Consider the following 13,017-nt stretch of genomic DNA (forward strand, 5'->3'; position numbering starts at 1 on the left):
ATTAAAGTACTTATAAGCTGCACATATTCATATTAGTGTTAATTATTTTTGCCGTTTGTCCAAGGAAGTTTCCAAATTTCCATATTATTAGCTGGGGTGAAAACTAGATAGATACGACAGAGTTGAAAACTGCAAGAAACTTGGTCTTAATAGCTAACTTTTGTCTAAACTTTTAACTACCCAATAGAATCAGTAGAATACCTCAGCCAAATCCATAACACACACACACAAAAAAAACAATTTTAATACCATAAAGGAAATAAATTCCTTGGCTTTCTAGTATAGGAAAAAATTTCCACACAAAGCTGCTTTAAAAATATCAGCAAGTGTTCAAAGTTCAACTATTTGGAGCTCTGAAGATTTTATGCCAGAAAAACTTCACAAGTAATAAGAGGACTCAAGTTTACTTCTGTATGGAGGAGCTCAGAACAAGCTGTGACCTTATTGTTTCCAATTTTTATAGTCCCTTTTGCTTAGTACTTTCAAGAAATACAGCTCAGTTCTGCGAAATATCAGAAAAGATGATATAAGAACCCAAACTGGAGTAAAGTCTCTGGGCAGATATCTCCTGCTCAAACTCAACAATTTTGATATGTGTACAATTTTGAAAATTGGGTTTAGAAGGAGAAACCACAAGTTACAGTCTTTCCATAAAACAAACTTTTGAAATGGTGAATTTGAAGCATTAACTAAAAATGTTTTGAAATTCTGATAACATGAAGTAACCACTGTAAGAATAGTACAGCTCTGTGCTAAAAGACGTGTAGAAAATTACATATTTGTCTCCACCTCCACTTTATGCTCATTGCTTTTAAATCTAAATCCAAGAACCAAATACTGTGCTTGCAAAATTATGATGCATTCTAATTTCAGTCTCCTCTTATTTCCATGCAAACTATTCTCATATTCATACGGAGAAGAAAAACAGAAAACAGAGTGGAGAAGACAGTGAACTTCTTATTACTCACATTTCATGAACTATTGCTCTTTTTATAATCAAATATGGTTGCAAAGGAAAATTGATTTTTTTTTTAGAAAGAAGATGTTTACTGTAATATTTCACTTAAACTGCAAAGAACAGTGAATGATGGATAATTCACTGAGAACTATTCCAGGGAATTTAAATGACTAGTTTACCTGCTGTGTTAATGTCTAATTCAGTCCCTATTGATTTATCGTAGTTATTTTTTTTAACATTATTCCTATCCACAACCAGGATGAGCTTACCACATACCGTTGAAGGATCACGTGATTCTGGATAGCAGTGAAATATGTTAAGGTTAGTATGCCTATGGGGATTCCAGATACATTTTCCTCACAGTAAAAACAAGGAACAGATGCATATCAATATTCTGGGTAGGAAATACATCTTCGCCCTCTTTTCATTATGCCAAAGCAAAACAGGGCCGACTTGGAAATGTTGATCAGAATCTTCCAAGAGGATAAATATTTTCATGAAGAAAGGTAGTATTATTAAGATAGAATTTCTATCTGAAGTTAAGCTGAATGTTTCTACAGAGAAAGGTTTCTTCCACCATCTGAATTAATCACTGGGGCTTATGGTGTTCTTTACTGAAATCCCATTTGAGTTGGAAGGCAGGTTGGTAGAATATATTATGAACACTGTTAGACTACAGAATGAGAACTTTGTCATAGTTACCACTACATTTCATTGACTACTGGAGATATGAGGAAATGATGTTATTGGTGAAGAAGTTCCAAACCCTCTAATAGAAACACAGGAGCCCTGGGGTGCAGTGGTTAAAGCGCTCGATTGCTAACCAAAAGGTCGACGGTTTGAACCCACCAGCTGCTCCATGGGAGAAAGAGGTGGCAGTCCACTTCAGGAAAGATTTACAGCTTTGGAAACCCTATGAGGCAGTCGTATTCTGCCCTATAGGGTTGCTATGAATTGGAATCGGCTCAACTGCAGTGGGCTTTTTTTTTTTTCTTTGTAGTAGAACATACATCAGAGAGTCGTATTCAGTATTTATGTTATAATCGCTCATTGAGTATCTTCTAGGAGACTATCATATTGTTAAAATATGTAGACAATGCAAAATAAGAGGTGGGAGGGACAAGAATGGTCAATAGCAGGGAAATCACCATGCTGCAATTGTCCATGATGATACACCTAAGGCTAGTCTTCTCTCTCATGAAACTCTTTGCAATTGTTATAGCTTGGTATGACTGTAGCTCTTCCAACTGCACAATTTAGTATTTTTACTCTTTATTTTCCATATTGCTTGCCATATTTTCACTTTGTAGCATTGTCACCACACAGGTGCAGACTCCTTGATAATAGCACCTAACACAACTTCTCTAACCCCACTGCACTTAACACAGTACTGAGCACAACATGTGTGTTCAGTAAATTTTTGTTTGTTAGGTTCACTGTGGTATACATCATTCCAACTCGATCTCAATATAACTACAGTGAATTGAAAATATTTCTATATCCACTGGAGTTTGCAGAATCTAAAGGTCTTCTATCATAACTTTTTTTAACAGATGCCATTGAGATGCTTTAGTCCAGAGGAAGTTTTTACCAGCATTTGACAGAGTCTCAGACTGGTAGAGACCACAGCTAAGTTATATTCAGCGAGTAAATAGAACTTGAACATTTAGCACAAAGAATTTCTCAGGATTCTCTCAATCCAGGCTGACAAAAAAAAAAAAAAAAAAAAAGCCAAAAGAAATGTGTTCTGCTACTATAAGATTTGTAGTAGTGGTTACTTGAAAATTTCTAAATAAGAAGGGAACAGCATTGCATTCTGATTGGAAAGAGTTGGGGTGCTTAATCTCAAATGTTCATCAATACTATATCAATTACATTAATTGTTCCCGGCAAAAAACAGAGTGGTTAAACTAGGCCCACATAATCCTACTTGAAACTATTGTGACTAGCTAGTAAGAAAAAGGGTAGCGGACTCTCTTTTCTGAGTTATAGAGATATTTATTCTCAAGGCAGTTAATACTTCCCTGAACCTCAGGAAATTGATTTCTTAAGCAATTTTAAGAATAACAAATTATGTAAGTAAACACTCTATTATTTTCATTTGGTTTTAAACAAAGCATAATTTATGTCTTATAAAGTTAATTCTTATTTTCTATATAATACCAGTAATTTTGTAAAGCTGTGCTGCGCTATTGGTTTCAAGTGCAGGTAATCTAAAAAATGTCCTAATTATTAAAATTTAATCAACAGTTGACAAGAACAACCATTTCCCAATTCAGAAGTTTGGACATATCTTTCTTTAATATTATATTGATGACAACAATTAATAGTTGTCCAAAATCTGAGAAAATGCCATAAAATTCCATTGGCAAAATTGAAAGTGTATTTTCTTAAGGATGTGGAAAAGTAGTGAATAATATTTCATCTTAATTGATCTTTGTGTGAGTTACTGTCTGAAATTGTGTCCCAAATTAAATTTCAGATGAAAACCAGTAACTACTCAATGTCTGTAGTCATTCAGATGTCTTCCAGTGGACACAGATTAGTTTCTTATAAAAGATTGATTTGATTAACTTATAGAGGGAAGAGTACATTTAAAAAAAGACATCCTTAGATAGCAATAATTAAAAAAAAGCATTGCTGTTCAGTCAATTCCAACTCATAGAGACTGTATAGGATTGAGTATAACTGCCCATAGGGTTTCCAAGGAGCAGCTGGTGGATTCGAACTACCAACCTTTTGGAACCACTGTGCCATCATAGCAACAGCTAGTGATAATTCAACTGAATCACTTGATTGTTTTTACTGACTACCCTTTTTAAGCTTCTATCACTTTATGCTTTTTTTAAGTTTTATCCTTGCATTCTCCTGTAATGAAGAATATATTTTTGTCACTGTATGTGTGCAGGTGTCAGCTTTTCTTCTCATCAATACCCCATTTGTCACTAAGAGATCTTACAAATCTGTCTTGGAAGAAGTACAGCTAGAATGCTCCTTAGAAGTGAGGATGGTAAAACTTCTTCCCATTTACTTTGGACACATTACTAGGAGGGACCAGTCCATGGAGAAGGACATTATGCTTGGTAAAGTAGAGGGTCAGTGAAAAAGAGGAAGACCCTCAACAAGATGAATTGACACAGTGGCTGCAACGATGGGCTCAAGCACAGCAACAATTGTGGGATGGCGCAGGGTCAGTTATCATCTCGTTCTGTTGTACATAGGGTCCCCAGGAGTCAGAGCAACTCTACAGGACCTTACAACAGCAACAACAAAGCCATTCTTGCTTTTAGGGATGACGCATATGAACTTGAATAAACCCTCTCAGCTTATTTCATTTTCTGGCAGGTATGATTAGTTCATAGGTGGTGTATGAATTAATCTAATTGGAGTAAATCTCAGCATTTTGTTGGATATTTTGAGATAAAGATACTCTCCCATTTTCACGGGATGTGGAAGAGGAATTGTGCATCCAGGTACACAGAGAAAGCATTGTAAGACCATGAGGGGAATCCTACACAGCAGAAAACCAAGTCGTAGATGGAGCAAAGAGAAGAACAAAGTGTTTCTTGTTTGGTAACAGCCTTGTGGTCCTGGCTCAAGCCTCACCAGAGAATAGAATAACTCAGGAAAATGTTTGAATTGGGTTTGCTGTTATTGAAACTGCAAGCTTCCAAACATAAATATTAATATCATATGTTTTTATTCATTGGATGAAATGCATTTAGAATTCTATTTTAATTGGACTAAATGCATGCAGAATGTCCTTTTGTAATAGAATGGACTCCTGAACCCTAGGGCTACTTAACTAAGACTGGAAATAAGCTACCTTGATTCCCAGTACAAATCCCTTTTACCTGTCCCAGCTTTTCTCTAGTTGGTGCCCCTCCAAACACCTCCACTAGTTAATAGGCTTTTCCTATAAATATTCACCTGTGCTTGATTAAATTTGAAAATTATATTTTGTAGTTTTAAACAGAGTCAAGAGAGTTTTCTTTCTGTGCTAAATCTCAGAGTTTTAATTATGCTAACATACTAGCTGAATCCACAAGAAAGAGATTGAGGTTCAAGATTTCCTAGTCTCATGTAAGCACCATATTTTTCAGGGCATCTTTACTAGCATCCTCCAGGATGGAGGAGTTCCAAGGAACAAAACTTTGGTAACCGTGGTCCTACCTTTTTAAGGATAAGACACTGAACTTTGTAAACTCCTTGTGTTTAACAATTTTAATCTATCTTGATGTTTCCAGGGACATTCTTTTGCTATGTGATCTTCATGTAGTAATGAGCTGTGTGATAGGATTCTAGAACACTAAATTGTGGGTGCATAGAACCTGTACATAAATTGAGAGGCAGTAATTCGAACAGAACAAGGGTATATTGCCTGGTTCAAAACAGCAAAATGTGTCCAGCAGGGCTTTATCCTTTTGCTTTACTAATTCAATGTGTATACTGAAGAAATAATCCAAGAAACGGGACTATATTAAGAAGAATGTGACATCAGGACGGAAGGATGACTCATTAACAACCTGCAATATACAGATAAAACAACCTTGCTTGCTGAAAATAAAGAGGACTTGAGGCACTTGCTGATGAAGATTAAAGACTTTCAGCATGGATTATGCCTGAACATGGAGAAAATGAAAATCCTTACAACTGGTCCAATAAAAAACATCGTGATAAATGGAGAAAAAATTGAAGTTGTCAAGGATTTCATTCTGCTTGGAAGTGGATGGATTCAACAACCCATATCCATAGAACGAGCATTCAAGAAATCAAATTATATTATATATATATATAGGAAACTCAGGTGGCGTAGTGGTTAAGTGCTACTGCTGCTAACCAAAGGGTCGGCAGTTCGAATCCGCCAGGCGCTCCTTGGAAACTCTAATTATATATTACATTGGGCAAATCTGCTGCAACAGATCTCTTTAATTTTTTAAATAGCAAAGATATCACTTGATGACTAAGGTGTGCCTAACCCAAGCCATAGTTTTTTCAATCACCTCATATGCATGTGAAAGCAGGACAATGAAAAAAGAAGACTGAAGAAGAATTGATATATTCAGATTGCGGTGTTGGTGAAGAAACTGAATTTGCTGTGAACTGCCAGAAAATCGACCTCTAAGACGGATCAGTCTCAGAAGCAGTACAACAGAATGCTCATTAGAAGTGAGACTGATGAGACTTCAGTTTGCTTTCTTTGAACATGTCTTCAAGAAAGACCAATTGCTAGGAAAGAATGTCATATTTGGTAAAATAGAGGTCAGCAAAAATAAGGGAAGCCATCAATGAAATGGATCTATATAGTAGCCAATACAATATACTCAAACATAGCAATGATCATAAAAATGGTGCAGGACCAGGCAATGTTCCCTTCTGTTATACATAAGGTCACCATAAATTGGAGCTGATTTGGCAGCAACTAACAACCACAAGGAAACCCTGGTGGCATAGTGGTTAAGAGCTATGACTGTTAACCAAGGGACTGGCACTTCGAATCCACCAGGCACTCCTTGGAAACCTTATGAGGCAGTTCTACTCTGTCCTATAGGGTTGCTATGAGTTGGAATTGACTCGATGGCAATGGGTAACAACAATTTAGATTTTATATTTTAAAATATAATTTACTTATTTAATTATTTTTTATGTGTTTACTCTTCGCTAGGCAAATATGTTTGTACAAAGATAGGAGTGGAAAGAAAGGAAGAGTAGTCGTATGTGTTTGTCAAACCGTTATTACTGTCACTGCTGGTGGGTTGGGCACTAAAGGAAGCAAAATAATAAAAGCACAGCACAAGGAGTGCATCATTTAACCAGTCACGAAGAGAAGGGTGAGGCTGGAAATATGGAGATGATTTTAAGGTAGAACTGTAACTATTTTCATCATATTCTTTTAAACATCATATTTAGTTCAGAATTTTTCTTCTTTTTTTCAATAAATCTGTTTTCTTTAAGTGTATACTCTCTGCTCCAAACTCTATGGCATATAAAGAGTATACTGATTTTACCATGTGCTTGAGAAATCTATTTATGTTGGTGTTATGGATTGAATTATGCACCCCCCCAAAAAAAAGCCCTATAATCCTAACCCCCTGTACTTGAGAGAAGGCATCCTGGTGGTGCAGTGATTAAGTGCTAGGCTATTAACAAAAAGGTTGGTGGTTCAAAGCCACTCCATAGAAAAAAGATGTGGCCATCTTCTTCTTGGAAACCCTATGGGGACAGAGTTCTACTCTGTCCTATAGGGTGACTATGGGTTGGAATTGACTCAATGGCAGCAAGTTCATTTGTTTGTTTTTTGGTGCCTGTAAGTATGACACTCTATGGAAATAGGGTTTTTCTTTTGTTATATTAATGAAGTTATGCCAGAGTAGGGCAGATACTAAACATAATTAATTCTGAGTTATAAAATGAGCAGAATAGGTACAGAGCCACACAGAGGAGTTAAGTGAGACATCATGAAACACCAAGGAATGCCAAGAATGCCAAGGATCATGAGCAGACACCAGAGACTAGGAGAAAGATTCAGAGAACAAACTGACATGGATGAGACCCTGATTTGGACTCTTAACCTTCAAAGTATAAGAAAATAAATGTCTGTTCTTTAAAGCTCCTCACTTGTGGTATTTCTGTTACTACAACACTAGCAAACTAAGACAATTGGCAAAAGGAGATTAATATTCAAAAAGCTTTAGAGACCAATATTCAGTTAATAAGGGCTGTGGAAATTCAAGAAATGAAAAATATATATATATAGTACTGTGGACTTGGGTAGTTGCAAAATCTTCTCAGGGGGGCAACACTTGCACAGTGGAAAATGGATAGCACTGGGGAGATGAAAGAAATAATCACATGTCAAAGGAGAAAAATCTTCCAGCTATTCTGAAGGACCATGGATTTCATTAGTTTATTAGACATTTCACTTATGTATATTAAATATGAAGAACACATACAAAAAACCAAAACCAAACCCATTGCTGTCAAGTCAACTCCAATTCATAGCGACCCTATCGGAGAGAGCGGCACTGCCCCATAGGGTTTCCAAGGAGCGCCGGTGGATTCGAACTGCTGACCTTTTGGTTAGCAACTGTAGCTCTTAACCACCAGGGTTTCCGAAGGACACATATATGTCTTATTTATTCTTCACTTACAAGATGTTACTGTTGACTCAGATCAGGTAAATTTGAGAGAAAATTGACTTGCTTAAACAATTTTATAATTAATATCTCTTCTTATTGTTTAGTCTTTGCTCATTAACCTTGTGATTAATTCAAAGCTATATAATGAGAAAGAAAAAAAAATTCTAGTGCCAGGAAGATAGGCACAAACTGCAAAAACTCTTCACTAAAATATAACCAGCTCTGATCATTGTTTGGAGAACTAAGCACTGATAACTATTTCTAAGGCAAATTTCACAGACTATAGGCAGTCCCTGGGTTACACAACAAGATCTGTTCCTATGTCTTCAAGTCTTGAAGATGAATTTGTAGGTAAGTTGGAACAGGCGCATATGGTTCTTATTTAGTCCTACTTTAGTGCAAGAAAAGGCTCAGAGACTTTTCAATGATTTTTCAAGCTACATGTACAGCAAATGAAGGTGATTATGATGAAGAATTTGTTGCAAGTAGGGGTTGGTTCAATTATTTCATAGTGAGGTTATAATAGATTGAATTGTGTCCCCCAAAAATATGTGTCAACTTGATTAGTTCATGTGTGGTTGTCCTCCATATTGTGATTTTCCTATGTGTTTTAAATCATAATCTCTGCCTGGGGTTAAAAGAATTACTGTGGTATACTCTTGCTCAGGTCACCTCCCTGATCCAATGTAAAGGGAGTTTCCCTGGAGTGTGGCCTGTACCCCGTTTTATCTCTCAAGAGATAAAAGGAAAGGGAAGCTAGCAGAGTTGGGGACGACATACCACCAAGAAAGCAGTGCTGGGAGCAGAGGGTAGATGGTGTCCTTTGGAGCTGAGGTTCCTGTGCTGAGATGCTCCCAGACCAAGGGAAGATGGGTGAAAAGGACCTTCCTCCAGAGCTGACAGAGAGAGAAAGCCTTCCTCCAGAGTTACACCCTGAATTTGGACTTGTAACCTATCAGACTGTGAGAAAATAAATTTCTCTTTGTTAAAGCCATCCACTTGTGGAATTTCTGTTATAGCAGCATTAGATGACTAAGACAGAGGGCAAATTTATATAACATTTAAGGACAAGGAGGAATTGTCTGTAAGTCAGATGTTAGGAACTGGGGGACTGCTTGTATTTAAAAAAGGATACAAGGAACTTTCAGCCAATTTCCTCAGAATTACAATTCTTTTATTCAACCAATATGTTTTGAAGGAATACTGTATGCCAGATTCTAGGGAAAACAAAGAAAAATCTAGTTAATTGACAGAGAGGAGAAGAAAACATTGTCACTGCAGCAGCCCAATTATCCTAACTTCAGGTTTACTTTGGAATTCGCTTAGAGGTTCTAGAGAATGCTGCCCTGCCTCTCTCTGGACTTGTGCCTGGGTGATCTGCTTTCATTTCTGTGTGCCGTAGGTATTGACCTGAAAGAGAAGATATGATTACCAGGTTGCTTTGAAATCATTCAAAATAAATACCTTTTAAGAACCCAGAATGAGTGCATTCATCTAAAATGCGACAGGACTGTCTCCCTCTCGCTTTGCCCATGGGGTGAACATTGGGCACAGCTAATTTCACTGCTGGCTTCACAGTATCAGAACATGCTTAGGCACTGGGAAACACAAATGACAGAAATTCCTGGGCATGGAGGATACAGTAGTTTAGATGGCCTCAGCAGACTCTCTTGAGGAAGTGGTAATTATGCTGAAAAAAACAAAACCAAAAAATTCATCCCTCCAAAGAGCCAGAGGGAAAACTTTGGACCGAAAGGGATCGGTGAGTACAGTAAATACCAGCGCCTTGAGGTTTAAGCAGCTACTTTAAAAAAAAAAAAAAATTTTTTTTTTTTTTTATTCTAAGAAGTGTCAGAAGGCCATGTGGCTATGTGACTGAGGGATGGAAATGAGAGGGAGAGAGGCACAATAATGAAAAGTCTAATGGAAAAAATACAGAATTGACAAACCTTGTGATTGACTTCTTAACAATCATTCCCCTCCCTTATGGATTGGCTCCTGCAAAAGCAGTTGGAGAATTGGGTCCAGGTCAATACAATACTTCCTGACAATCATTATCTCAGGAACCGTGCCTAGCCAAAGAAGAAATCACATTTCCTGGGATGACAGGGGTTGATTTTGGAACAGGTATGTTATCCCAATCAAACGATAAAATCTTTGCCACAGGAAAAGACAGTCTCTATTCCTCTGAGCATAATTTGCCATGTGCAAGACCTGGCACTTTAACTGCTATCTTTTATCAGCTCTGGATGAAGCCACACAGGAAGGAGTTTAAAACCAAGGGAACAGCCAGCAAAGGAAGCAAGAGAGGCTCGATTAGTTCTCTAGGAGGCCTGCTTGGAGTACTTCCAGGCTTTCCTTACTATTTTAAGACTTGCGTTTCTATTACTTTCAGTTGGAAATGTCTTAACTGATACAAAGGCCTATATAAGAAAATCCTGCCTATTTTCCCTGGAACAAATGTCAGTACTCAGAGGCTGAAAAGGAAAATGACAGCTTGTTGTTGTTAGTTGCTGCCCTGTGGGTTCTGACTTGTAGAGACCCAGTGTACAACGGAATTAAACAGCTTAGATTATATTACTTACAAAACTACTAATTTAATGAAACATTTTAAATAAACTGGTATAAAGTATATATATATAGAGTAGTGGAACTTCCTTGGAACTGTTATCAATTCCATTAGGTAAAAGCTTGAGATTCTGCTTTTCAAAAAGCTCTGGGTGACGTTGGTGCAGATGATCCATGGAGCACACTCTGTGTAGCAAGAGACTAGTGGACACCGGACTTCAAACATTTGCAGATAGTAAGTAAGATCAACAATAATGAGTACTATTGGACTGTAAAATGTCTTGGGCTATATTTTAAAAAATCTAATAATTCTATCTATGTATATTCAATTCTAAACAGGTCTCCATATTACTCATTCATCACCACTTCACATATGGGGGAAAAAAAAAAACCTCATCACACAGTTTTCTAATGCATCATGGGAAGGGTAGAGTGCTGGAGGGTAAATGTCTTGATTGAATTTTCTTTTCCCACTTGATTCAATTTTGCTGAAATAAATTGACTGACTATGCAAAAATCGGAAAAAACATCGACATTGAAATTGGGAAAAATAAACAATCCCAAGATACAATGATTTATATGAAGAAGCAACGTGCGTAATTTGGTTATTCAAATAGCTAAGTCTATTTTTCTTGGATAGTTTTAACTGGGCCCTCATCCAAATGCTTTCATTGCCCTAATTAGTTGTCAACATGTTCTAGACTCTCTTTAATTATTTGTACTGTTCTTTTTTTCTTTTTGGAGGAAAAACAGTATTTTCGATTTTGTGCTAAAATGAAAAAAATTATTAAAATGGAGAAGTTTTATAAAGATGCAAATTTTGTGATATGTTCCAAATGCATATTCTACAATGTTTCCGCTTTATCTGTGAAGCAAGTGACACATAATGAATCACAGATCATTATACTCTACGATATTTTGGGAAGTGCAACAGGGGAGCGCTTTCCTTTTTGTGGCATTCATCCACTTGTGCAAATTTATTATATATATAGTTTTGTTGTTGTTAGGTGCTGTCAGTTGGCTCCAACTCTTAGTGACCATATGTACAATAGAAAGAAATGCTGCCTGGTCCTGTGCCTTCCACGCAATCATTGTTATGCTTGAGCCCATCATTGTAGCCACTGTGTCAATCCATCTCTTTAAGGGTTGTCTTCTTTTTTGCTGACCTCCTGCTCTACCATGCATGATGTCCTTCTCCATAGATTGGCCCTTCCTGACAACATGTCCAAAGCACCTGGATGAAGTCTTACCATTTTCACTTCTAAGGAGCATTCTGGCTGTACTTCTTCTAAGGTGGGTTTATTCATTCTTTTGGCAGTCCGCAGTATATTCAATATTCTTCACCAACACCATAATTCAAAGACATCAGTTCTTCTTCCGCCTTCCTTATTCATTGTCCAGGTTTCGTATGCATGTGAAGTGATTGAAAATACCATGGCTTGGGTCAGGCACACTGTCATGGATTGAATGACATCCTCCCAAAATGTGTATCAATTTGGCTAGGCCATGATTCCCAGTATTGTGTGATTGTCCACTATTTTCTCACCTGATGTGATTTTCCTGTAGGTTGTAAATCCTATCACTATGACGTTAATGAGATGGATTAGCATCAATTATGTTGATGAGATGTACCAGATTAGATTGTGTCTTACGTCAATCTCTTTTGTGTTATAAAAGAGAGAAGCCAGAAGAGGGATGGGGGATCTCACACCACCAAGAAAACAGTGCCAGAGGAGGAGTGCGTGCTTTGGACTCTGGGTCCCTGAGAAGCTCCTGGACCAGGGGAAGAATGACAACAAGAACCTTCCTCCAGGGCTAACACAGAGGGAAAGCCTTCCCCTGGAGCTGACATCCTGAATTTGGCCTTGTAACCTACTAGACTGTGAGAGAATAAACTTCTGTTTGTTAAAGCCAACCACTTGTGGTATTTCTGTTATAGCAGCACTAGATGAGCAAGACACATACCTTCGCTCTTTAAGTGACATCTTTGGTTTTTAACACTTTAAAGAGGTCCTTTGCAACAAATTTTCCCAATGCAATATGTCCTTTGACTTCTTGACTACTGTTTCCATGGGTGTTCATTGTGGATCCAAGTAAAATGAAGTCCTTGACAACTTCAGTCTTTCCTCCATTTATCATGATGTTCTTTCCTGGTCCCACTTGTGAGAATTTTTGTTTTCTTTATGTTGAGGTGCAATCCATACTGAAGGCAGTAGTCTTTGATCTTCATCAGTAAGTGCTTCAAGTCTCCTTCGCTTTCAGCAAGCAAGGTTGTGTCATCTGCACATAGTAGGTTGTTAATGAATCTTCCTCCAATCCTGTTGCCCCATTCTTCTTCATATAGTCCAAATT

Source organism: Elephas maximus, chromosome 5 (genome assembly GCF_024166365.1).
Source record: "Elephas maximus indicus isolate mEleMax1 chromosome 5, mEleMax1 primary haplotype, whole genome shotgun sequence".
NCBI classification, from domain to species: Eukaryota; Metazoa; Chordata; class Mammalia; order Proboscidea; family Elephantidae; genus Elephas; species Elephas maximus.